The 24,020-nt window shown below is 47.9% G+C and overlaps 1 long non-coding RNA gene across 1 annotated transcript; it reads right to left on the bottom strand.

Annotated features, from left to right (window-relative positions):
• Positions 1-12,595: 12,595 nt before the first annotated feature.
• LOC310890959 lies at positions 12,596-22,143 on the bottom strand. The gene is made up of 2 exons (XR_014577367.1): positions 20,825-22,143; positions 12,596-15,797 (listed from the first exon to the last, which is right to left on the bottom strand). It is a non-coding gene; the product is annotated as an uncharacterized lncRNA (long non-coding RNA).
• Positions 22,144-24,020: the final 1,877 nt, after the last annotated feature.

Genomic DNA, 24,020 nt, shown 5'->3' with positions numbered 1-24,020 from the left:
GGGCTCCAGTGAGAGAGGGAGTTAGGAGAATCTTATCAAGTAGAGATAGAGCGCTGACAGCGTTAAACTAGGATGCTACTTAGCGTCTTTGCTAACTATGGTGCATTGTGCCAATTAACTAAAGCAAGAAGCCTTGGGCCCCTTACCAAGGTCAGTCTCCTAATAAGAGAGTGAGCCTGTCTTAAGAAACTGGGAGAAACTGGTCCTGCAGATGGACAAGAGCCAAGGAGCAACTGAGTCTGTGCAAAGACAAGAGGTCAACTAGCGGTGACGAGGAAGAGTCATCAATCTTCATGCCCACGACCTCCCGTGCTGCCCAGCGCTGAATAAACATACCTACTTTACAATCTCACTGATTGTGGAGTCCCTTTTCCGCAAGTCACTAGCAGCGGTTTCTTCCGCAGAGGTTTTCCCAGAGCCGCTTCAAAGCTTCCCTCGCGGAGCTGGGGCGTCGCAGGGGGTCGTCAAAGCACGCACGCGCACACACACGCACGCGCACACACACACACACAGGCGTTGTTGTCCAAACAGAAAGTATTTACAACAAATTCGACAAGCGGTTTTCCTCTGCCAGCAGCAAATGCCTGAGGGCCCCTACAGCTTCACAAATCATAGCACAAAGAGCCTAAAGTTCCTCTAAAATTTAGGGAAATGATTCAAAATAGATCTGCTAGGGGAAAACGATCACTGGCGGCAGGGTACACAATACACGCGCGTCTCAGCTCTCCTCCGCAGGGTCAGTGCCCACGCCCAAGTGCGACGCTGATGGCACCCGAACATTTGCTGTAGCAGGCAGCAGAGCCAGCAGCTCAGGGGAGCAATTTTAAAAACCAGGAGGCACTTAAACCAACCCTTAATTGACCCAGTTACTGCAGGAGAGTCCCGACTACTCGCCCTGGAGTCCTACTGTCACCAGCAAAAAGCACCAACCAAAGCTTGGGGGAACTTTGGTACAGCACAAGAGAAGGGAGTGGGGGTAGCGTAGCCGTATCGCAGAGCTGCTGCTTTTCACACCATTTTATCATCCCTGATAATTGAAAGTAAGGCCGGGTGGGCTGACCCCACCACCACCACTCCTGGCAGCATGTTTGGTCCACAACGCTAGAATAATTATTTTGCTCCCTCCCGCCCCTACAGCTTCATCATCTGAAAAGATTACAGTCAAAACAATGGCATACACAAATAAAAGTCAAGAGTTGACATAGTAACTCCAGGATTTGGGTATCAACTGTCCGAGAAATCAGAACACCCAGGCTTCACAATGTGCCCAACATCGAGCTGTGCCAAGGGGGGGCGGAAGGAAGAAGCTTTCCGTTTAAGCCTTCAGAGCATCGCTCCATCACTACGTCAATTCACAGCCACCACAGCGTGCCGATGGACATCTTTCTGTGCCAAAAGAAACAAGTGCTTTGTCCTCTTGATATCAAAGGTAGCCACCTATAGTTACGGAACCATGCACAAGACCTTAACTCTGACCAGCAGGAAAACTTAGGACAACTGAGTGCAGATCCTGCCAATTTCTACCAGTTCCAACTGTGCTTTAAGTCTCATTGCAAAGCCTCAGTTAGAAAAAGGATCACCTCAGGGTATCCAACAAGAAGAAGAGTTGTTTTCTTTTTTTGTTTTTTTTTTTTTTCAATATACCATAGGACTATGCAGTTCAATCATCAATCATCTTGGAAAGCTCAAGGAGGAGGTCATCCTCATCCTTCCCTGGGTCCAAGTCGAGCTCGGCTTCCAGTATGCCGTCTGAGAGTTCCCAAAGTAGCATCTCTAAATCCTTGTCTACAGATACGGGCGCGTTGCCTGTGGAACTCAGCCGGCGTGTCCTTGCTTCTTCTAGCTGGGAAGAAGCTGAAGTCGAGCTTGAGAACTCCATTGGCTCCATGGATTCTGCCTGGCTTCCAAGATGTGCTTCAGGTCTTGGCAGAGCAAGGAAGAGAACAATCAGTATATGCCATTTCTTAACGGGAAATCCCTTTTCTGCAAACCGGCTCTTAAAACCGTAGCCAACCCCTCCTGCACTTCAGTCTTACCCAGGGATTGTTATTCAATTAACCCAGGGCGACATTTAGAGCCCAATATATTAGCAGGTACATTTTTCAGTTTGGGGGTTTCTCTGTGAAGCCAGAGCACCCGGAGTCTAGCAAAGATAGGAAACCAACATGGCCTCCCGGAAGCCCAGTGTCCGAGAACTACATCTCCCGGCATGCTCTGGGAAAACAATATGGACTCCCGGAAACCCGGTGGCCAAGAACTACATTTCCCAGCACTCCCCAGAAAATTGAGCCTCGCAGCGTGCCGTAGGACGCCATTTTTTGCTCTGTTACATTACCGGTTTCGTGTTTATGGAGGGTTTTCCCGCCGTTTTGGCGGGTTTCCCCTCAATTTCGGGTTTTCAGCTCTCCATTTCAGAGTTCTTCCCCGCAATTTTGGGGTTCCTTCCCCTAATTTGGTGCTTCGCCCCCCCCCCCACTTTTGGGGTTCCCCCTCCATTTTGGGGATTCCCCCCAGTTCCAAGCCCCCCACAATTTTGGAGGCCCCCACCATCCTTTCTTGGCCTGCCACCCTAATATTAAGGTTCTTTCCCCCAATGTTGGGGTTCTCACCACATGTTTGAGGTTCCTTCCCTTAATTTGGGGCTTAGCTCCCCGGGATCTGGGGCTTTAACCCCAATTTTGGGGGTCCCCCCCAAGTTTGGGGATTCCTCCCCAGGTCTGGGGGGGGTCCACATTCAATTCTGGAATTTCACACTTCCATTTAAGTCTTCTTCCCCCCCAATATGGGGGTTCGCCCACCCAATTTTGGGGGTTCCTCCCCTAATTTGGGGGGGACACAACCGATTGTAGAGTCCCCCACCCTCCTTTTTTGGGTTCCCCCCTAATATTAAAAGTTCTTCCGCCCAATTTTGGGGGACCCCACAATTTTGACGTTCCTTCCCCTAACTTGGGGCTTCAACCCTTCAATTTTGGGGGGGGCTCCCACCCTCTTATTTTGGCCTTCCGCCCTAATATTAGGCCTAACCCCTAAGAACCTTGACCCCTAACGCTATGGCAACCACGGATCTAACCCTAACCCCTACCCCAACAAACCCTAGAAACCCTAACCCTAAAAACCCTTACAGCCCTAACCCGATAAAATTTACCACACTAAACCCCTGAAGACTGTTCTGGGGGGTCCACATTCAATTCTGGAATTTCACACTTCCGTTTAAGTGTTCTGCCCCCCCAATATGGGGGTTCGCCCACCCAATTTTGGGGGTTCCTCCCCTAATTGGGGGGGACACAACCAATTTTGGGGGGGACACAACCAATTTGGGGGGGGACACAACCAATTTGGGGGGTCCCCCCAATTTTAGAGTCCCCCACCCTCCTTTTTTGGGTTTCCCCCAATATTAAGAGCTCTTCCGCCCAATTTTGGGGGACCCCACAATTTTGACGTTTCTTCCCCTAAATTGGGGCTTCGACCCTTCAATTTTGGGGGGGGCTCCCCCCTTAGTTTGGCCTTCCACCCTAATATTGGGCCTTAGCCCTAAGAACCCTGACCCCTAACACTACGGCTCCCACGGATCTAACCCTAACCCCTACCCCAAAAAACCCTAGAAACCCTAACCCTAAAAACCCTTACAGTCCTAACCCGATAAAATTTACCACACTAGACCTACGCCTAAAAGCCCTAACCCTAAAAATTAAGACCCTCTAAACCCTAACCCAAAACGTAAAGATTCTCAAAGCCCTAACGCTGGAGACCCTAACCTTAAAAAAAAAAAAAAAATAAGACCTTAAAACCCTAACCCTAAATACCTGACCATAACTAAAACCCTAAGACCCTAACCCTAAAAACCCTATCAACACTAAAACCACAAAATACTTTAAAACCTTAACACACTAACCCCCAAACCCTAACCCTTATAACTCCAACCCTAACAACCTTAAAATCCTAACCCTAAACCCTGGAAACCCTAACCCTGAAACCCAACCCTAGTGCCTTAGCCCTGAAACCTTAAAACCCTAACACCTTATTAGAAACACTCTGTAACCAATACCATAGGCTCAGGCAAGTATCTCAGTGAGGTAGCATTTTTATTCACGATTGCAATGGCAGGCGTCCCACAAGCCACCTACTAGTTCCATAACACAGTTTATATAATTTTTTTTTTCCTCTCGGTGACCAGGACCCTCCCCAGTTTCCCCATTGACTGGGTAATCCATGTTCACAATCTATCCAGTGCTTCACAGAAAATACACAGCTGCTGGCCTGTTACTAGTCAATTTTATTTTTTTCTTGACTGTTTTCCTCTTTGAGGTGGTAATGTTTCTTACACCGTGATTTCCACCCAATTGCTCTAAGGATTCTGGTTGTCTGCATTTTACAAGGTTGTCTGTTAAGCTTTCTTATCACTGCAAGCATATATCAATACCACCTTCCTTCCCTCTAAACGATGTAACTCTGTGCAAAAACATTTTTATTCCCACAACCTTGATCCCCTTACCCTAAAATCCTTATTCTCTTTAACCCTAACAACTCTAACCACAACCCTAACCCTTCATATCAACCCCCCGACGCTAATGACACTGACTAATGATCCAAACCCCAAACCCCAGGCAACCAACAAAGAAACCGACACAAAGCTGAAAACTACAAAAAAGGCAAAACCCTGGATACAGACCCCAAATCACAAACACGCTACCAAAATGCTACAGAAAAGCCCCAGACGCAGGCCCCAAGCACTACAGCTAGGCCCCAGAAGCTCTAGACACATCCCAAAGCCAAAATGCAATCCCCAAACACTACAGAAAAGCCCCCAAACACCAGACACAGGCTGCAGAAGTCTACAAGCAGGCCCCAGCCACACCCGGATGCAGACCCCAACTGTCCACAAGCAGCTCCCAACCCACCCCCCCCATGAACTGGACCCCCCCCCACCACCACCCAGATGCATGCCCCAGGCCCCAGGCCTCAGCCCCAGCCCCCACACCCCAGACTCAGGCCCCAAAGGTGTACAACCAGCTCCCAACTGCCCCCCTCAAAGGGAGGCCCCAAAGCCTGCCAGAGGACCCTAGAGCGTACAAGCAGCTCCCAACCCCCCCGGCACAGGCCCCAACCCCCCCCCCCAGACACAGGCCCCAAAGGTGTACAAGCAACTCCCCATCCTCCCCAGAGGCACGCCCCAAAGGTGTACAAACAGCCCCAACCCCCCAAGACCCAGACCCCTACAGCGTAGAAGCAGCTCCCAACCCCATGCCCCCAAGGCACATGCCCCAACCCCTCCCCCAAGGCAGGCCCTAACAGTGTACAAGCAGCTCCCACCCCCCCCCAGACGCAGGCCCCAAAGGTGTACAAGCAGGCCCCTACAGTATACAAGCAGCTCACAACCACCCCCCCAAAGGCAGGCCCCAACCCCTTCCAGATGCAAGCCCGAAAGGTTAAAACCAGCTCCAACCCCCCAACCCCCCCTGCCCCGCGCAGACGCAGGCCCCAAAGGTGTACAAGCAGTTCCCAACCCCTCCAAGGCAGGCCCCAAAAGTGTACAGGCAGGCCCCTACAGTGTAGAAACGCTCCAACCCCTCCCCTTCCACCTCGAGGGAGGCCCTCCCCCCCCAGTATACACGAAGCTCCCAACCCCCTCTCAGAGGAATGCCTAAAAAAGTATGCAAGCAGCTCCTAACACCCCCCCACCCCCCCCCCAAAAGAGGCAGTCCCCAAAGGTGTACAAGCAGGCCCTCAAATCCCTTAGGTGTACAAGCAGGCCCTTCAAATCCCTTAGCCCCTGCGCCAGCTTTATTGGCGAGCAGCGAGGCTGGGGGGGGAGGGGGGCAAGACAGCCTTAAATAAAATACAAATATAGAAAGTGTTATAAATGGCTGTTATAAATCCAAATAGGATTACAATCAAAGTTTACAATTTATTAAACGAATAGAGGCAAGCAAGCAGCGCTGGATGCGCCGGGAGTCTCTGCTCCCCCAGGACGCACACCTGTTACGTAAGGCGGCTGGTTTTGATGCTCCCAGGCTAATACATATTCATTACTACTTCGAGAAGAGGCAGGGTTATTAGAATTGGTTTCCGGAATCCGAAACCCCTCCCGGGGCGCCTGCGTACCAGTCTCTGGTGGTCTCTCGGGGCTTGCTCGGGCTGAATGCTGGTTGTCTTCCTCCCAGGCTTTTGTCCTTCAATTGTCCTTCAGCTCCCCCTTCCTCCTCGTTTGGGAGCCTCTGCGCCGGATTTCAGAAACTCTAGCAACATCCCCTGCAGTAGTCAGCACTTTTCCCTAAAAACCCCTTTGTTCTCTTATCACCTAGACCCGGGCCTCGATGTTAACCCTTCAAATCCCTTAGTGACACGAATTGCTGGACCATTCCTTACAAAAGGAAGGATAAAATATGTAGAGGAGCAATGGCACACGCGAAAGCCCAGCGCCGCGGGCAGAGGCAGCGAAGGTTGACGGCAGAACAGTGCTCGGTTTGAACACGGAGAGGGAAAGCGAGGGGAAGGTGGCCGAAGCCGGCCGCAGTCTCTGAGCTCTCCTCCTCCTGATTGTTTTCTCTCAAAGCCATTTCTGTCTGTGTGCGGGCACCCGGAGCCGGCAGAAGTCCCCGTGAAGTCCTTCGGCAGGACGGAGGGCTGCGTGGGCTCCAGTGAGAGAGGGAGTTAGGAGAATCTTATCAAGTAGAGATAGAGCGCTGACAGCGTTAAACTAGGATGCTACTTAGCGTCTTTGCTAACTATGGTGCATTGTGCCAATTAACTAAAGCAAGAAGCCTTGGGCCCCTTACCAAGGTCAGTCTCCTCATAAGAGAGTGAGCCTGTCTTAAGAAATTGGGAGAAACTGGTCCTGCAGATGGACAAGAGCCAAGGAGCAACTGAGTCTGTGCAAAGACAAGAGGTCAACTAGCGGTGACGAGGAAGAGTCATCAATCTTCATGCCCACGACCTCCCGTGCTGCCCAGCGCTGAATAAACATACCTACTTTACAATCTCACTGATTGTGGAGTCCCTTTTCCGCAAGTCACTAGCAGCGGTTTCTTCCGCAGAGGTTTTCCCAGAGCCGCTTCAAAGCTTCCCTCGCGGAGCTGGGGCATCGCAGGGGGTCGTCAAAGCACGCACGCGCACACACACACACACGCACACACACACACACAGGCGTTGTTGTCCAAACAGAAAGTATTTACAACAAATTCGACAAGCGGTTTTCCTCTGCCAGCAGCAAATGCCTGAGGGCCCCTACAGCTTCACAAATCATAGCACAAAGAGCCTAAAGTTCCTCTAAAATTTAGGGAAATGATTCAAAATAGATCTGCTAGGGGAAAACGATCACTGGCGGCAGGGTACACAATACACGCGAGTCTCAGCTCTCCTCCGCAGGGTCAGTGCCCACGCCCAAGTGCGACGCTGATGGCACCCGAACATTTGCTGTAGCAGGCAGCAGAGCCAGCAGCTCAGGGGAGCAATTTTAAAAACCAGGAGGCACTTAAACCAACCCTTAATTGACCCAGTTACTGCAGGAGAGTCCTGACTACTCGCCCTGGAGTCCTACTGTCACCAGCAAAAAGCACCAACCAAAGCTTGGGGGAACTTTGGTACAGCACAAGAGAAGGGAGTGGGGGTAGCGTAGCCGTATCGCAGAGCTGCTGCTTTTCACACCATTTTATCATCCCTGATAATTGAAAGTAAGGCCGGGTGGGCTGACCCCACCACCACCACTCCTGGCAGCATGTTTGGTCCACAACGCTAGAATAATTATTTTGCTCCCTCCCGCCCCTACAGCTTCATCATCTGAAAAGATTACAGTCAAAACAATGGCATACACAAATAAAAGTCAAGAGTTGACATAGTAACTCCAGGATTTGGGTATCAACTGTCCGAGAAATCAGAACACCCAGGCTTCACAATGTGCCCAACATCGAGCTGTGCCAAGGGGGGGCGGAAGGAAGAAGCTTTCCGTTTAAGCCTTCAGAGCATCGCTCCATCACTACGTCAATTCACAGCCACCACAGCGTGCCGATGGACATCTTTCTGTGCCAAAAGAAACAAGTGCTTTGTCCTCTTGATATCAAAGGTAGCCACCTATAGTTACGGAACCATGCACAAGACCTTAACTCTGACCAGCAGGAAAACTTAGGACAACTGAGTGCAGATCCTGCCAATTTCTACCAGTTCCAACTGTGCTTTAAGTCTCATTGCAAAGCCTCAGTTAGAAAAAGGATCACCTCAGGGTATCCAACAAGAAGAAGAGTTGTTTTCTTTTTTTGTTTTTTTTTTTTTTTCAATATACCATAGGACTATGCAGTTCAATCATCAATCATCTTGGAAAGCTCAAGGAGGAGGTCATCCTCATCCTTCCCTGGGTCCAAGTCGAGCTCGGCTTCCAGTATGCCGTCTGAGAGTTCCCAAAGTAGCGTCTCTAAATCCTCGTCTACAGATACGGGCGCGTTGCCTGTGGAACTCAGCCGGCGTGTCCTTGCTTCTTCTAGCTGGGAAGAAGCTGAAGTCGAGCTTGAGAACTCCATTGGCTCCATGGATTCTGCCTGGCTTCCAAGATGTGCTTCAGGTCTTGGCAGAGCAAGGAAGAGAACAATCAGTATATGCCATTTCTTAACGGGAAATCCCTTTTCTGCAAACCGGCTCTTAAAACCGTAGCCAACCCCTCCTGCACTTCAGTCTTACCCAGGGATTGTTATTCAGTTAACCCAGGGCGACATTTAGAGCCCAATATATTAGCAGGTACATTTTTCAGTTTGGGGGTTTCTCTGTGAAGCCAGAGCACCCGGAGTCTAGCAAAGATGGGAAACCAACATGGCCTCCCGGAAGCCCAGTGTCCGAGAACTACATCTCCCGGCATGCTCTGGGAAAACAATATGGACTCCCGGAAACCCGGTGGCCAAGAACTACATTTCCCAGCACTCCCCAGAAAATTGAGCCTCGCAGCGTGCCGTAGGACGCCATTTTTTGCTCTGTTACATTACCGGTTTCGTGTTTATGGAGGGTTTTCCCGCCGTTTTGGCGGGTTTCCCCTCAATTTCGGGTTTTCAGCTCTCCATTTCAGAGTTCTTCCCCGCAATTTTGGGGTTCCTTCCCCTAATTTGGTGCTTCGCCCCCCCCCCACTTTTGGGGTTCCCCCTCCATTTTGGGGATTCCCCCCAGTTCCAAGCCCCCCACAATTTTGGAGGCCCCCACCATCCTTTCTTGGCCTGCCACCCTAATATTAAGGTTCTTTCCCCCAATGTTGGGGTTCTCACCACATGTTTGAGGTTCCTTCCCTTAATTTGGGGCTTAGCTCCCCGGGATCTGGGGCTTTAACCCCAATTTTGGGGGTCCCCCCCAAGTTTGGGGATTCCTCCCCAGGTCTGGGGGGGGTCCACATTCAATTCTGGAATTTCACACTTCCATTTAAGTCTTCTTCCCCCCCAATATGGGGGTTCGCCCACCCAATTTTGGGGGTTCCTCCCCTAATTTGGGGGGGACACAACCGATTGTAGAGTCCCCCACCCTCCTTTTTTGGGTTCCCCCCTAATATTAAAAGTTCTTCCGCCCAATTTTGGGGGACCCCACAATTTTGACGTTCCTTCCCCTAACTTGGGGCTTCAACCCTTCAATTTTGGGGGGGGGCTCCCACCCTCTTATTTTGGCCTTCCGCCCTAATATTAGGCCTAACCCCTAAGAACCTTGACCCCTAACGCTATGGCAACCACGGATCTAACCCTAACCCCTACCCCAACAAACCCTAGAAACCCTAACCCTAAAAACCCTTACAGCCCTAACCCGATAAAATTTACCACACTAAACCCCTGAAGACTGTTCTGGGGGGTCCACATTCAATTCTGGAATTTCACACTTCCGTTTAAGTGTTCTGCCCCCCCAATATGGGGGTTCGCCCACCCAATTTTGGGGGTTCCTCCCCTAATTGGGGGGGACACAACCAATTTTGGGGGGGACACAACCAATTTGGGGGGGGACACAACCAATTTGGGGGGTCCCCCCAATTTTAGAGTCCCCCACCCTCCTTTTTTGGGTTTCCCCCAATATTAAGAGCTCTTCCGCCCAATTTTGGGGGACCCCACAATTTTGACGTTTCTTCCCCTAAATTGGGGCTTCGACCCTTCAATTTTGGGGGGGGCTCCCCCCTTAGTTTGGCCTTCCACCCTAATATTGGGCCTTAGCCCTAAGAACCCTGACCCCTAACACTACGGCTCCCACGGATCTAACCCTAACCCCTACCCCAAAAAACCCTAGAAACCCTAACCCTAAAAACCCTTACAGTCCTAACCCGATAAAATTTACCACACTAGACCTACGCCTAAAAGCCCTAACCCTAAAAATTAAGACCCTCTAAACCCTAACCCAAAACGTAAAGATTCTCAAAGCCCTAACGCTGGAGACCCTAACCTTAAAAAAAAAAAATAAGACCTTAAAACCCTAACCCTAAATACCTGACCATAACTAAAACCCTAAGACCCTAACCCTAAAAACCCTATCAACACTAAAACCACAAAATACTTTAAAACCTTAACACACTAACCCCCAAACCCTAACCCTTATAACTCCAACCCTAACAACCTTAAAATCCTAACCCTAAACCCTGGAAACCCTAACCCTGAAACCCAACCCTAGTGCCTTAGCCCTGAAACCTTAAAACCCTAACACCTTATTAGAAACACTCTGTAACCAATACCATAGGCTCAGGCAAGTATCTCAGTGAGGTAGCATTTTTATTCACGATTGCAATGGCAGGCGTCCCACAAGCCACCTACTAGTTCCATAACACAGTTTATATAATTTTTTTTTTCCTCTCGGTGACCAGGACCCTCCCCAGTTTCCCCATTGACTGGGTAATCCATGTTCACAATCTATCCAGTGCTTCACAGAAAATACACAGCTGCTGGCCTGTTACTAGTCAATTTTATTTTTTTCTTGACTGTTTTCCTCTTTGAGGTGGTAATGTTTCTTACACCGTGATTTCCACCCAATTGCTCTAAGGATTCTGGTTGTCTGCATTTTACAAGGTTGTCTGTTAAGCTTTCTTATCACTGCAAGCATATATCAATACCACCTTCCTTCCCTCTAAACGATGTAACTCTGTGCAAAAACATTTTTATTCCCACAACCTTGATCCCCTTACCCTAAAATCCTTATTCTCTTTAACCCTAACAACTCTAACCACAACCCTAACCCTTCATATCAACCCCCCGACGCTAATGACACTGACTAATGATCCAAACCCCAAACCCCAGGCAACCAACAAAGAAACCGACACAAAGCTGAAAACTACAAAAAAGGCAAAACCCTGGATACAGACCCCAAATCACAAACACGCTACCAAAATGCTACAGAAAAGCCCCAGACGCAGGCCCCAAGCACTACAGCTAGGCCCCAGAAGCTCTAGACACATCCCAAAGCCAAAATGCAATCCCCAAACACTACAGAAAAGCCCCCAAACACCAGACACAGGCTGCAGAAGTCTACAAGCAGGCCCCAGCCACACCCGGATGCAGACCCCAACTGTCCACAAGCAGCTCCCAACCCACCCCCCCCATGAACTGGACCCCCCACCACCACCACCCAGATGCATGCCCCAGGCCCCAGGCCTCAGCCCCAGCCCCCACACCCCAGACTCAGGCCCCAAAGGTGTACAACCAGCTCCCAACTGCCCCCCTCAAAGGGAGGCCCCAAAGCCTGCCAGAGGACCCTAGAGCGTACAAGCAGCTCCCAACCCCCCCGGCACAGGCCCCAACCCCCCCCCCCAGACACAGGCCCCAAAGGTGTACAAGCAACTCCCCATCCTCCCCAGAGGCACGCCCCAAAGGTGTACAAACAGCCCCAACCCCCCAAGACCCAGACCCCTACAGCGTAGAAGCAGCTCCCAACCCCATGCCCCCAAGGCACATGCCCCAACCCCTCCCCCAAGGCAGGCCCTAACAGTGTACAAGCAGCTCCCACCCCCCCCCAGACGCAGGCCCCAAAGGTGGACAAGCAGGCCCCTACAGTATACAAGCAGCTCACAACCACCCCCCCAAAGGCAGGCCCCAACCCCCTCCAGATGCAAGCCCGAAAGGTTAAAACCAGCTCCAACCCCCCAACCCCCCCCGCCCCGCGCAGACGCAGGCCCCAAAGGTGTACAAGCAGTTCCCAACCCCTCCAAGGCAGGCCCCAAAAGTGTACAGGCAGGCCCCTACAGTGTAGAAACGCTCCAACCCCTCCCCTTCCACCTCGAGGGAGGCCCTCCCCCCCCAGTATACACGAAGCTCCCAACCCCCTCTCAGAGGAATGCCTAAAAAAGTATACAAGCAGCTCCTAACACCACCCCCCCCCCCAAAAGAGGCAGTCCCCAAAGGTGTACAAGCAGGCCCTCAAATCCCTTAGGTGTACAAGCAGGCCCTTCAGATCCTTTAGCCCCTGCGCCAGCTTTATTGGCGAGCAGCGAGGCTGGGGGGGGAGGGGGGCAAGACAGCCTTAAATAAAATACAAATATAGAAAGTGTTATAAATGGCTGTTATAAATCCAAATAGGATTACAATCAAAGTTTACAATTTATTAAACGAATAGAGGCAAGCAAGCAGCGCTGGATGCGCCGGTGATTCAAAGATCATAAATCCAATTTCTTTAAGTGATTTATTCTTTATTGACGGCGCCGGATGCACGGGGGATCTTTCCGCCTATCGTGCATCCCGAAGTGAAAAGCCGTCCCAAATTTATACATCACAGTGATTAATATTTTATTAACGCCTATACATATTCATTATCTAACCCCGCCTACTCTCGCTTCTCATGCTAATCAGTTTTTTGTGTCCTGCGCCTGCGCAGATCCTCTCAGTGGTCTTGGGCAGGGGTCGTCGAGCTGTGGTCGGTGGTCTCAGAGAGGAAGGCCATAAGTCTTCCTCACAGTGTACTTTTCACCCTTGGTCAGGATTCTGCTGATTTAGCTTTCTTCCTAACCGCAAGGACTGTTTTTTCTTCGAATCTTCTGCTCATTATTTTCTTATCTTGGATTCCAATGTCTTGTTCGAGATATATTGCCCGTATATGTCCTATTTCGAGATACATTGTCCGTACATCTGTTTCCTGCCCTACACCTAATGTTCTGTTCTCCTTTAATAGTTTCATTCTTAACCCTTTCTTATCTGGAATCGCCTCAGCTTCCCTAATCAATCCCCCCTTTTCTTTTCCCCATGCAAATTCTTTTGCATTGCATGCCCTTATCATTAGCAGTATCGCAGTAACATACATACAAATATTCCTACTGCCAATAACATAACCAGATCAGTAAAAACTTGTTCTAACTATTGAAAATTGGGTAACCATGAGGTTAACTTATTCCATATTTCCTCAAAGCCCCATGAAATGTTATCCTTACTAATCTTATACAGAACCTTTGTTTGTTTCTATATTTCCTCTATGTCGGTAGAGACCTTTCCGAATACAAAAATTCTTCTTCCCAGCCTCTACGATATGTATCCCTCAATACCTTGCCATGTACTCTCGTCAGGGAAGCTAATATTGCCATTCGTTGTAACAATTTCCAATTCCAAACAAGTATTACAAAAGATAATATTAAACTTATACCAACTAACATCAATAGAACAATAATTGGGTGACACAATGTGTTCAAAATCCCAGTTGCAGTTGGCGACCATCCAAAGAGTTTGTCCCACCAGCTATGATCTGTGTCTTGTTTTACTCTTTGCAAAACTCTGTTTATTTCTTTTGTATCATGGTGGACAGTGATTAAAGTCTTCTCTCCATCTTCCTGAATGCCTTTTAAAATTTTGATCAGGTCTTGGTGTTTAAGTAATTGCTTCACTAGCGTGAGGTTCATCCCAATAGGTGTGGGTAATAACTTGTGATACATTGTGTTGTTGGACTTGATCAACTGGTGGGATACCACTGGTGCTGAATATAAAAAATCACACCCGATGATTCTAACAAAGTTACAAATACAAAAGTTAGAGTGATTTTTGCTAGGTAGAGTTATGTTTTCCTCATCTACTTCTACAAAAGCACAAGCAGTCCTTAAACACACACAGCCTTGACCAATATATACAAGCACAGTCTTTTGACTAGTATTTGGATGAATTTCAAAGTGGCAAACACCTTGCTCAGTGTCAAGACAGACATCCTGAGCATCAATTGTGTTGCTCTCACAAATAAATCCTTGTTGTTCCCGGGTAACACATGATTCTAGATTCACAGACTGCCATTTCCCGTTCTTCATCCGGGCCCAGGTTCTATGCTCCGAAGGATAGAGCACTGTTTCCTCATGATTTAACCCTAGTGCAACAATGGGGTGGATAACATAAACTGTAGCATTACGTATAGTAAGCACAAAGGCAGTAGCCATGTTAATAATGGGATCATAGGTAAAATTTACCAGAGTCCACCAAGATTGGAACTTCTTTTCAAAATCATTGGCATTGTCCCAAACAATCTTTCGGACTTCAGCCGGAAAAATGCCTTCACTTCCTTCCCTAATGATCAAGGCAGCCGTTGCCTGCATCCATAACTGTACCTGTATACAACTAAGAGCTAAAGATACATTATCTTGCGCCATACTAAGTGCATCTATTATTAGTCTGTGGTCCTGGTCTTCAGCCTTTTCCCATATTGGTAACACCTTTGAAACTTGCCATTGGCTAGTTCCCAATGCCAGTAAGGATGATTGCAGGGGCTGTTTTAGTTTTGTCAAATCGCTTGTTGCTGTGGCTAGCTTATTCATTAGTATTTCTGAATCAATTCCATTTAAAACTCCTAATCCTGTTCCTAGCATTCCAGTTAAGTCTCTTTGTGTTCTGCCCCTGAGGTGTACTTGCTTTTGTGACCATATTGTCCAGCCTTCTAATGATGTCTTTAGGAAAGGAGAACAGGCTGGTTGAACTGCTGAGATGTTAATTTGTATTAGCAATTCAACACGCTTGAGAGACCATTCTGGATTAAATAACAATTGTTGTTGGCCTGTGTTCCTTACTACATATGGGCCTGTTTCATAAATTTTGGGTTCCAGCTTGACTGGGGCTTGGGCATAGGTTGTAGGGGAAGGAAGTGCAATAGGGGGTCTCACTGTTGTAGGAAGTATAGCATATATTGTAAAATTTATCATGAGGCTCTCGCCTTCCTTGATCTCGAGCTTTTGACCATTATTAGTCCAAAAACAGTTAACTGCTACAGTCTGTGTTAATATAAAATTATACCAACAATCTAATTTACCTGGGCGGATACAACCTTCTTGTTGGCCACTTTTGGAAGTCGGTTTTACTAAAATCCCCGTTGCTTTCTCGTGGGCTGTTCCATTAATCATACGGCACCCTATTTCAATTTCGTCCCCTACAGTTCTTTGGTGTATCCACCCTTCCCCTAAATTTCGCCATTCTGATAATGCATGTAAATGATCACCATTTGTTCGCCAAATAACCACAACAGCTAACTTTCCATTAATGCTCTTATCCTCTGTGGTTACGGCTTCAGACCAAGGCCACCCACCATTCTCTATCATCATAGAAGCACCTTCCAATTCTTGAATCACAATTACAACTATAAGCCACAGAAATAAAACAATTCTGTTAACTAAATTTCTGCTAACTACATTACTAAATACTCCTGACCATAGTGTCTTCATTTCGCTTGACTGAACTTTAGTTTCAGTTCACCGTCACCCAGCGTTACTTTCCAGGGGGCTTTTGGAGCTTTCTTCACTCTCGAATAATGGATCCAGGCCGTTTGCTCCTTAATCTTGATGGCGGTATGTGTTGTCAGCAGCACCTGGTATGGTCCCGTCCACTTTTCTTCCAAAGGGCGACCTGCAAATGCTTTTACATACACATAATCCCCAGGTTTAAAGGGGTGGATTGGTTGGTCCAGCCCTCTAGCCCTGGTTCCTGAGACAACTTTAGATATTTGATCCAACTGTTTTTGGAGTCCTATTAAATAATTATACAAGTATCCCGACCCCAGTTGCGTCAGGTCCTCCCCGCTGAACAAAAACTGATAGGGTCTTCCGTATAATATTTCAAAAGGGCTTAGATTTTCCTTTGTCCGTGGTTTTACTCTAATTCTAAGTAAAGCCAAAGGGAGAGACTGAGGCCATGATAAATTAGTCTCTTGCCCTATTTTGGCTATTTGTTGTTTGATTAGATGATTCATCTTTTCCACTTGTCCGCTTGCCTGTGGTCTGTAAGGGGTATGGAGTTGCCAGTCTACCCCTAAGACCTTACTTACTTCTTGAACTATTTGCGCACAAAAATGAGAGCCTCTATCTGAGGACATTGCTGCCGGAATTCCGAAACGCGGTATTATCTCATTCAGTAAAACCTTAACCACTTCTCTTGCCTTGTTGGTTCGACAGGGAAAAGCCTCCGGCCACCCGGAAAAAGTATCTGTCAAAACCAACAAGTATCGATACCCCCCTTTTCTTGGCAGTTCTGAAAAATCTATCTGCCATTGTTGTCCTGGATAGTTTCCTTTACTGATTATTCCGAACTTTACCCTATTTTCTGTATTAGGGTTATGATGCAAACAAATACTGCATTGCTGGGTTACTTGTTTTACCGTAGTATACAGATTTCTTCCCACCAAGACTCGACTCAGATTTTTATATAAGGTGTCTGCTCCCCAATGAGTCTTATTATGTTCTGCCATGACCATAGGCCATATTAAATTAGAGGGTAGTACAACCCTATTATCTTTCAGGTATACCCATCCATCACTCCTTGCTTTTCCTCCCAGGTCCCCAATTAACTTTTGATCTTCCCGTGTGTACCTAGGTTCCTGTCCTTCACCTAAAGTTTGTATTTTACCGTCTGGTATTAAAGTGAGCGCTTCTGCCTCAGCCAATCCGGCCACCCTTTTTGCTTCTTGGTCAGCCAATCGGTTCCCTACCTCGAAGTCAGCGGTTCCTTTTTGGTGTCCCCGGCAATGTATAACAGCCACCTTCTCTGGGTGCTTTACCGCTTCCAACAACTTCAAAATCTCCTCAGCATATTTTATTTGTTTTCCTTGGGCCGTTAATAATCCTCGTTCCTTCCAGATAGCCCCATGTGCATGCACCACACCAAATGCATACTTAGAGTCTGTCCAGATATTTACTTTCTTTCCTGCTGCTAGTTCCAATGCCCGCGTAAGGGCAATTATTTCTGCTTTCTGAGCAGACGTCCCAAGGGGTAATGGTTTCGACTCAATTACCTGTTGAGTGGTCGTCACCGCATACCCTGCTTTGCGTTGTCCTTGTTTCACAAAGCTGCTTCCATCAGTATACCATGATTCGTCCGCGTCTTCCAAGGGCTCCTCCTTGAGATCTGGTCGGCTAGAATACACAGTTTCCATAGTTTCGATACAATCGTGGACCACTGGCTCGTCAGGAGCGTTACTAAGGAAAGAAGCTGGGTTCACAATGTTAGTAACCACACTTTCTACGTCATCTTGCTCCACCAGTATTGCTTGGTATTTTAAAAATCTTTGAGGGGATAACCAGTGTGCCCCTTTCTGCTCCAAGACTGCCGAGACAGTGTGTGATACCAGCACGGTTATCTTCTGTCCCATAGTGAACTTCCGAGCCTCCTGTATATTCATGATGACAGCGGCCACCGCTCGAAGGCAACCCGGCCAACCTTTACTTACTTCATCCAGTTGTTTAGAGAAGTAGGCCACAGCTCTCCTGTAGGGGCCCAGCTTCTGTGCCAGCACCCCTAGAGCCATCCCTTGTCTCTCATAGGAGTACAACCAAAAGGGTTTAGACAAGTCCGGTAGACCCAAAGCTGGTGCTCGCATTAACTCCAATTTAAGCTTCTTAAAGGCAGCCCGTGCTTCCCCCGTCCAGACCAATTTCGATTGGTTATTCTTGATGAGGTCATATAGGGGTTTTACAATTAGTCCATAATTATTAATCCATAGACGGCACCAACCTGTCATCCCTAGAAAAGTTTGTAATTCCTTAATGGTCTGTGGTTCTGGGGTACGGCAGATAGTTTCTTTCCGTTCTGTTCCTAACTCCCTTTGTCCCCCTGAAATCTCAAACCCCAAGTAAGTTACACGTGACTGAATCAGCTGAGCCTTCTGTTGAGAGACTCGATACCCATTCAAACCCAGAAAATTAAGGAGACTTATCGTCCATTGCATGCAGCTGCTCCTATTCTCAGTGGCTATCAAAAGGTCATCAACGTATTGCAGCAGAACTCCTTCGGTGTTTGGGGCCTCCCAAACCTCAAGCTCTTTTGCTAGTTGATTCCCAAAAATCGTGGGGCTGTTTTTGAATCCCTGCGGCAATACGGTCCAGGTCAATTGAGCCTTTCGTCCTGAGTCTGGATTTTCCCATTCAAAAGCAAAAAGCTTCTGACTTTCTGGGGCTAAAGTCAGGCAGAAGAAGGCATCTTTTAAATCCAGTACGGTAAACCAAACTAAATTATCTTTTAATTTAGTCAGTAATGTGTACGGGTTGGCTACCACAGGGTGTATATCTTCAGTGATCTTATTTATAGCTCTTAAATCCTGCACTAATCTATAGTTCTTCCCATCTGGCTTCTTAATTGGTAGTATAGGAGTATTATATTTCAGATTCACACTCAACCAGCAGTCCATGTTTTAAAAACTTATCCACTATCCCCTTAATTCCTTTCCTGTCTTCTAATCTTAGGGGATATTGCTTAATCTTAACTGGCCTTTCCCCTGGCTTTAATCTCACCACTATCGGGGCTGCATTTTTGGCTCGCCCAGGGATGTCAGTAGCCCAGACTCCTGGGTAAACTTGGTCTAAAATCTCCGAAGGTACTTTACCGATGGGGTCTGCTTGTATCAGCGTTAAGCTTAGCGCGGTTATCAGCTTTTCTTCTCTCACCTTTAACCCCACCTTCCCTTTTTCAAAGACAATTTCCGCTTCTAATTGTTCTAGTAAATCTCGCCCCAGCAAAGACTTCGGGGATCCTGGTAAATATAAAAACCTATGTATTCCCATCTGTTTCCCTAACTTATATTTTAAAGGCCTTAGGAAAAAGGCTTTCTCGTGCTGGCCTGTAGCTCCTATCACCGTCACAAAATCCTCATCCTCTGGTATCAATTTCTGGTTTAACACAGAATAAGTCGCTCCTGTGTCAATTAAAAACTCCACTTCCTGTCCTGATTTCCCTAGCTTAATTTTAACCAGCGGATCTGCTAGGGTAGAATCCCCCGGTCCACTTCATTGGTCGGGAGATACACTAGCTACCATCAACCTGTTCTTCTCCCATTGTTTCCGACATTCCCTTTTCCAATGACCCACTTCCCTACAATATGCACACTGATTCGGTCTCAGGGGAGGCTTTACTGACCTTCCCCTTATCCCATTCCCTCTTCCTTTTCCCCGAAAAGGTTCTTCTTGCCTCTGTAAGGCCGCAACAGTTGCCGCAGCAATAGCCCTACCCAGCCTTTGTTTCTCATTCCCTTCTCGATTCCTAAATACCCTCCATGCCTCTTCCACCAGCCTTTCTAAATCTCTCACATCCGGCTCTTTCATTTTCTGAAGCTTCTGCCTTATATCGTCCGCAGACTGACCCAAGAACAATGATACTAGCTGGACTTTACCTTCCTCAGAAGAGGGGTCTATCGTTGTAAATTTTTGCATTGCTGTCCTTAGCCGATCGAGAAATTCTGACGGGGTCTCAGTTTGCCCCTGTTTTATGGTATATAACCTAGACCAGTTTACAGACTTTGGTATCGCACTTTCCAAGGCGATCCTAATCCATTCCTGATATCTTTTTAATAACCTATAATCACCCTCATCATTATAGTCCCAGTTTGGGTCCACTCTGGGCACATATACCTCCACAGTTCCAGGTAAAACTGACGTTACCTGGGTCTGTACTTGAGTTTGTGCATTCTTAATTACCAGTTGCTTTTCCAGTTTCCGATAATGCTGCCAGCATTATCTCTATATCTTTCCAATCGGGATCTAAATTCTTTCCAATCAGCTCAAACCTCCGGGCCACTGATTCTGGATCATCCCGGTATCCTTTCACAGCTTCCTTCCGTGAATCTAACTCGGCAGTTGTGAAAGGTACTTTTATCCGAGCTGGTCCGTTAGCCCCCATAGCCTGTCGTAACGGGGCTTGAATAACGGGCCCGACCTTACTTCGGGTTCGAGCCGTGATCGGGGTAAAGTCTCCATTCCCCCAACTCTCATTATTCTTATCTATTCTGCCGTTTCCTGGTCTCGCCCCCACGCCTTGTTCTATTATCTGGGGCGGGAGGACATAATCCTCCATTCTCTCCTCTGACTCATTCAATTTCAAACATCTCTGCCCGATACTGCACGCCGAACAACATCTTTTCATTTTTCCTGCCCCTTCCTTCTTCATATCCTTTTCTATTGCCAGGATCAAAGGATCCTGTGGGGCTAAGTTAATTCCACACTCCTTCTGCCATTCCGGGTGGTTTCTCAAAGTGAAAAACATATCTGCGTATGACACCTCATCCCACTTTCCCTCTCTCCTTAGAAACAACATTAACTGTAGTAAAGTATTATAATTTAAGGTTCCATTCAGTGGCCATTTCCCTCACAATCCAACTTATAAAGTGGCCACCATTGATTACAATATTTTATCAACGTTTTCTTATTTTCAGTTCCACCGGGGGATCCCCCTATATTTTTCCAATGACTCAAGATACATCCCAACGGGCTTTTCTTTGGAATCCCACTACTCTGCTGCCCCCCCATGTTACAGTTCAGAATGTTTCTTGTTACACAATACAAGCCGGCAGCTTTCCACAATAACACCAAGATCCTAGTAACGTTATAAAGTGTACAATCAAAATCCCAAAGACAATAGCCAAGGTCAAGTTCCACATTTAAACACAACGTAACACTAACCTCGCATGCAAAGGTTATTTGTTTCCCAACAGCAACTGAGTGCTTTCCAAAAAACCAAATGCCGTCCTGCAGAAAACTTTTACTTTCCGACTTACAGACGACCCCAATTGACCGGTCAACCAAATAAACCAAAATAAAGAATATAATCACTTACAATGATGGGGTCCGTGTCTGCCTCCGCAGTGATCCGTTGAGTCGAGGAGTCCCTCCGGGAAATCCCGGGGGTACCCTAGGGAGTCCTGTTCCCAGCGGGTCCTGCGGTCCGACAGAGAAGAAGTCCCATCTGGGTCGCCAGATTGATTCAAAGATCATAAATCCAATTTCTTTAAGTGATTTATTCTTTATTGACGGCGCCGGATGCACGGGGGATCTTTCCGCCTATCGTGCATCCCGAAGTGAAAAGCCGTCCCAAATTTATACATCACAGTGATTAATATTTTATTAACGCCTATACATATTCATTATCTAACCCCGCCTACTCTCGCTTCTCATGCTAATCAGTTTTTTGTGTCCTGTGCCTGCGCAGATCCTCTCAGTGGTCTTGGGCAGGGGTCGTCGAGCTGTGGTCGGTGGTCTCAGAGAGGAAGGCCATAAGTCTTCCTCACAGTGTACTTTTCACCCTTGGTCAGGATTCTGCTGATTTAGCTTTCTTCCTAACCGCAAGGACTGTTTTTTCTTCGAATCTTCTGCTCATTATTTTCTTATCTTGGATTCCAATGTCTTGTTCGAGATATATTGCCCGTATATGTCCTATTTCGAGATACATTGTCCGTACATCTGTTTCCTGCCCTACACCTAATGTTCTGTTCTCCTTTAATAGTTTCATTCTTAACCCTTTCTTATCTGGAATCGCCTCAGCTTCCCTAATCACCGGGAGTCTCTGCTCCCCCAGGACGCACACCTGTTACGTAAGGCGGCTGGTTTTGATGCTCCCAGGCTAATACATATTCATTACTACTTCGAGAAGAGGCAGGGTTATTAGAATTGGTTTCCGGAATCCGAAACCCCTCCCAGGGGCGCCTGCGTACCAGTCTCTGGTGGTCTCTCGGGGCTTGCTCGGGCTGAATGCTGGTTGTCTTCCTCCCAGGCTTTTGTCCTTCAATTGTCCTTCATCTCCCCCTTCCTCCTCGTTTGGGAGCCTCTGTGCCGGATTTCAGAAACTCTAGCAACATCCCCTGCAGTAGTCAGCACTTTTCCCTAAAAACCCCTTTGTTCTCTTATCACCTAGACCCGGGCCTCGATGTTAACCCTTCAAATCCCTTAGTGACACGAATTGCTGGACCATTCCTTACAAAAGGAAGGATAAAATATGTAGAGGAGCAATGGCACACGCGAAAGCCCAGCGCCGCGGGCAGAGGCAGCGAAGGTTGACGGCAGAACAGTGCTCGGTTTGAACACGGAGAGGGAAAGCGAGGGGAAGGTGGCCGAAGCCGGCCGCAGTCTCTGAGCTCTCCTCCTCCTGATTGTTTTCTCTCAAAGCCATTTCTGTCTGTGTGCGGGCACCCGGAGCCGGCAGAAGTCCCCGTGAAGTCCTTCGGCAGGACGGAGGGCTGCGTGGGCTCCAGTGAGAGAGGGAGTTAGGAGAATCTTATCAAGTAGAGATAGAGCGCTGACAGCGTTAAACTAGGATGCTACTTAGCGTCTTTGCTAACTATGGTGCATTGTGCCAATTAACTAAAGCAAGAAGCCTTGGGCCCCTTACCAAGGTCAGTCTCCTAATAAGAGAGTGAGCCTATCTTAAGAAACTGGGAGAAACTGGTCCTGCAGATGGACAAGAGCCAAGGAGCAACTGAGTCTGTGCAAAGACAAGAGGTCAACTAGCAGTGACGAGGAAGAGTCATCAATCTTCATGCCCACGACCTCCCGTGCTGCCCAGCGCTGAATAAACATACCTACTTTACAATCTCACTGATTGTGGAGTCCCTTTTCCGCAAGTCACTAGCAGCGGTTTCTTCCGCAGAGGTTTTCCCAGAGCCGCTTCAAAGCTTCCCTCGCGGAGCTGGGGCGTCGCAGGGGGTCGTCAAAGCACGCACGCGCACACACACACACACGCACACACACACACACAGGCGTTGTTGTCCAAACAGAAAGTATTTACAACAAATTCGACAAGCGGTTTTCCTCTGCCAGCAGCAAATGCCTGAGGGCCCCTACAGCTTCACAAATCATAGCACAAAGAGCCTAAAGTTCCTCTAAAATTTAGGGAAATGATTCAAAATAGATCTGCTAGGGGAAAACGATCACTGGCGGCAGGGTACACAATACACGCGAGTCTCAGCTCTCCTCCGCAGGGTCAGTGCCCACGCCCAAGTGCAACGCTGATGGCACCCGAACATTTGCTGTAGCAGGCAGCAGAGCCAGCAGCTCAGGGGAGCAGTTTTAAAAACCAGGAGGCACTTAAACCAACCCTTAATTGACCCAGTTACTGCAGGAGAGTCCCGACTACTCGCCCTGGAGTCCTACTGTCACCAGCAAAAAGCACCAACCAAAGCTTGGGGGAACTTTGGTACAGCACAAGAGAAGGGAGTGGGGGTAGCGTAGCCGTATCGCAGAGCTGCTGCTTTTCACACCATTTTATCATCCCTGATAATTGAAAGTAAGGCCGGGTGGGCTGACCCCAGCACCACCACTCCTGGCAGCATGTTTGGTCCACAACGCTAGAATAATTATTTTGCTCCCTCCCGCCCCTACAGCTTCATCATCTGAAAAGATTACAGTCAAAACAATGGCATACACAAATAAAAGTCAAGAGTTGATGTTATAAATGACTGGGTCCCAAATAGGATTACAATCAAAGTTTACAATTTATTAAATGAATAGAGGCAAGCAAACAGCGCTGGGTGCGCCGGGAGTCTCTGCTCCACCAGGACGCACACCTGTTTCGTAAGGCGGCTGGTTTTTATGCTCCTAGGCTAATACATATTCATTACTACTTCTAGAAGAGGCAGGGTTATTATAATTGGTTTCCCGAATCCGAAGTCCTCCCAGGTGCGCCTGCTTATCAGTCTCTGTTAGTTTCTCGGGGGCCGCTCGGACAGGGAGGCTCATATTCTTCCTCCTTATCTAGTGGTCTCTTGGCCGGCTGTCAGAAGTTACTGCACGTCCGTGCAAAGTCAGCAGTTTTTCTCTGAAGAAATCCCTTTGTTCTCTTCTCGCCTAAACCCAGGCCTCGATGTTAACCCTTCACACCCCTTAG

Source organism: Anser anser, assembly GCF_964211835.1.
Source record: "Anser anser genome assembly, contig: HAP1_SCAFFOLD_153, whole genome shotgun sequence".
Classification (NCBI taxonomy): Eukaryota; Metazoa; Chordata; class Aves; order Anseriformes; family Anatidae; genus Anser; species Anser anser.
Note: the sequence above shows the minus strand (reverse complement) of the source record. Positions and strands in the feature narration are given on the sequence as shown.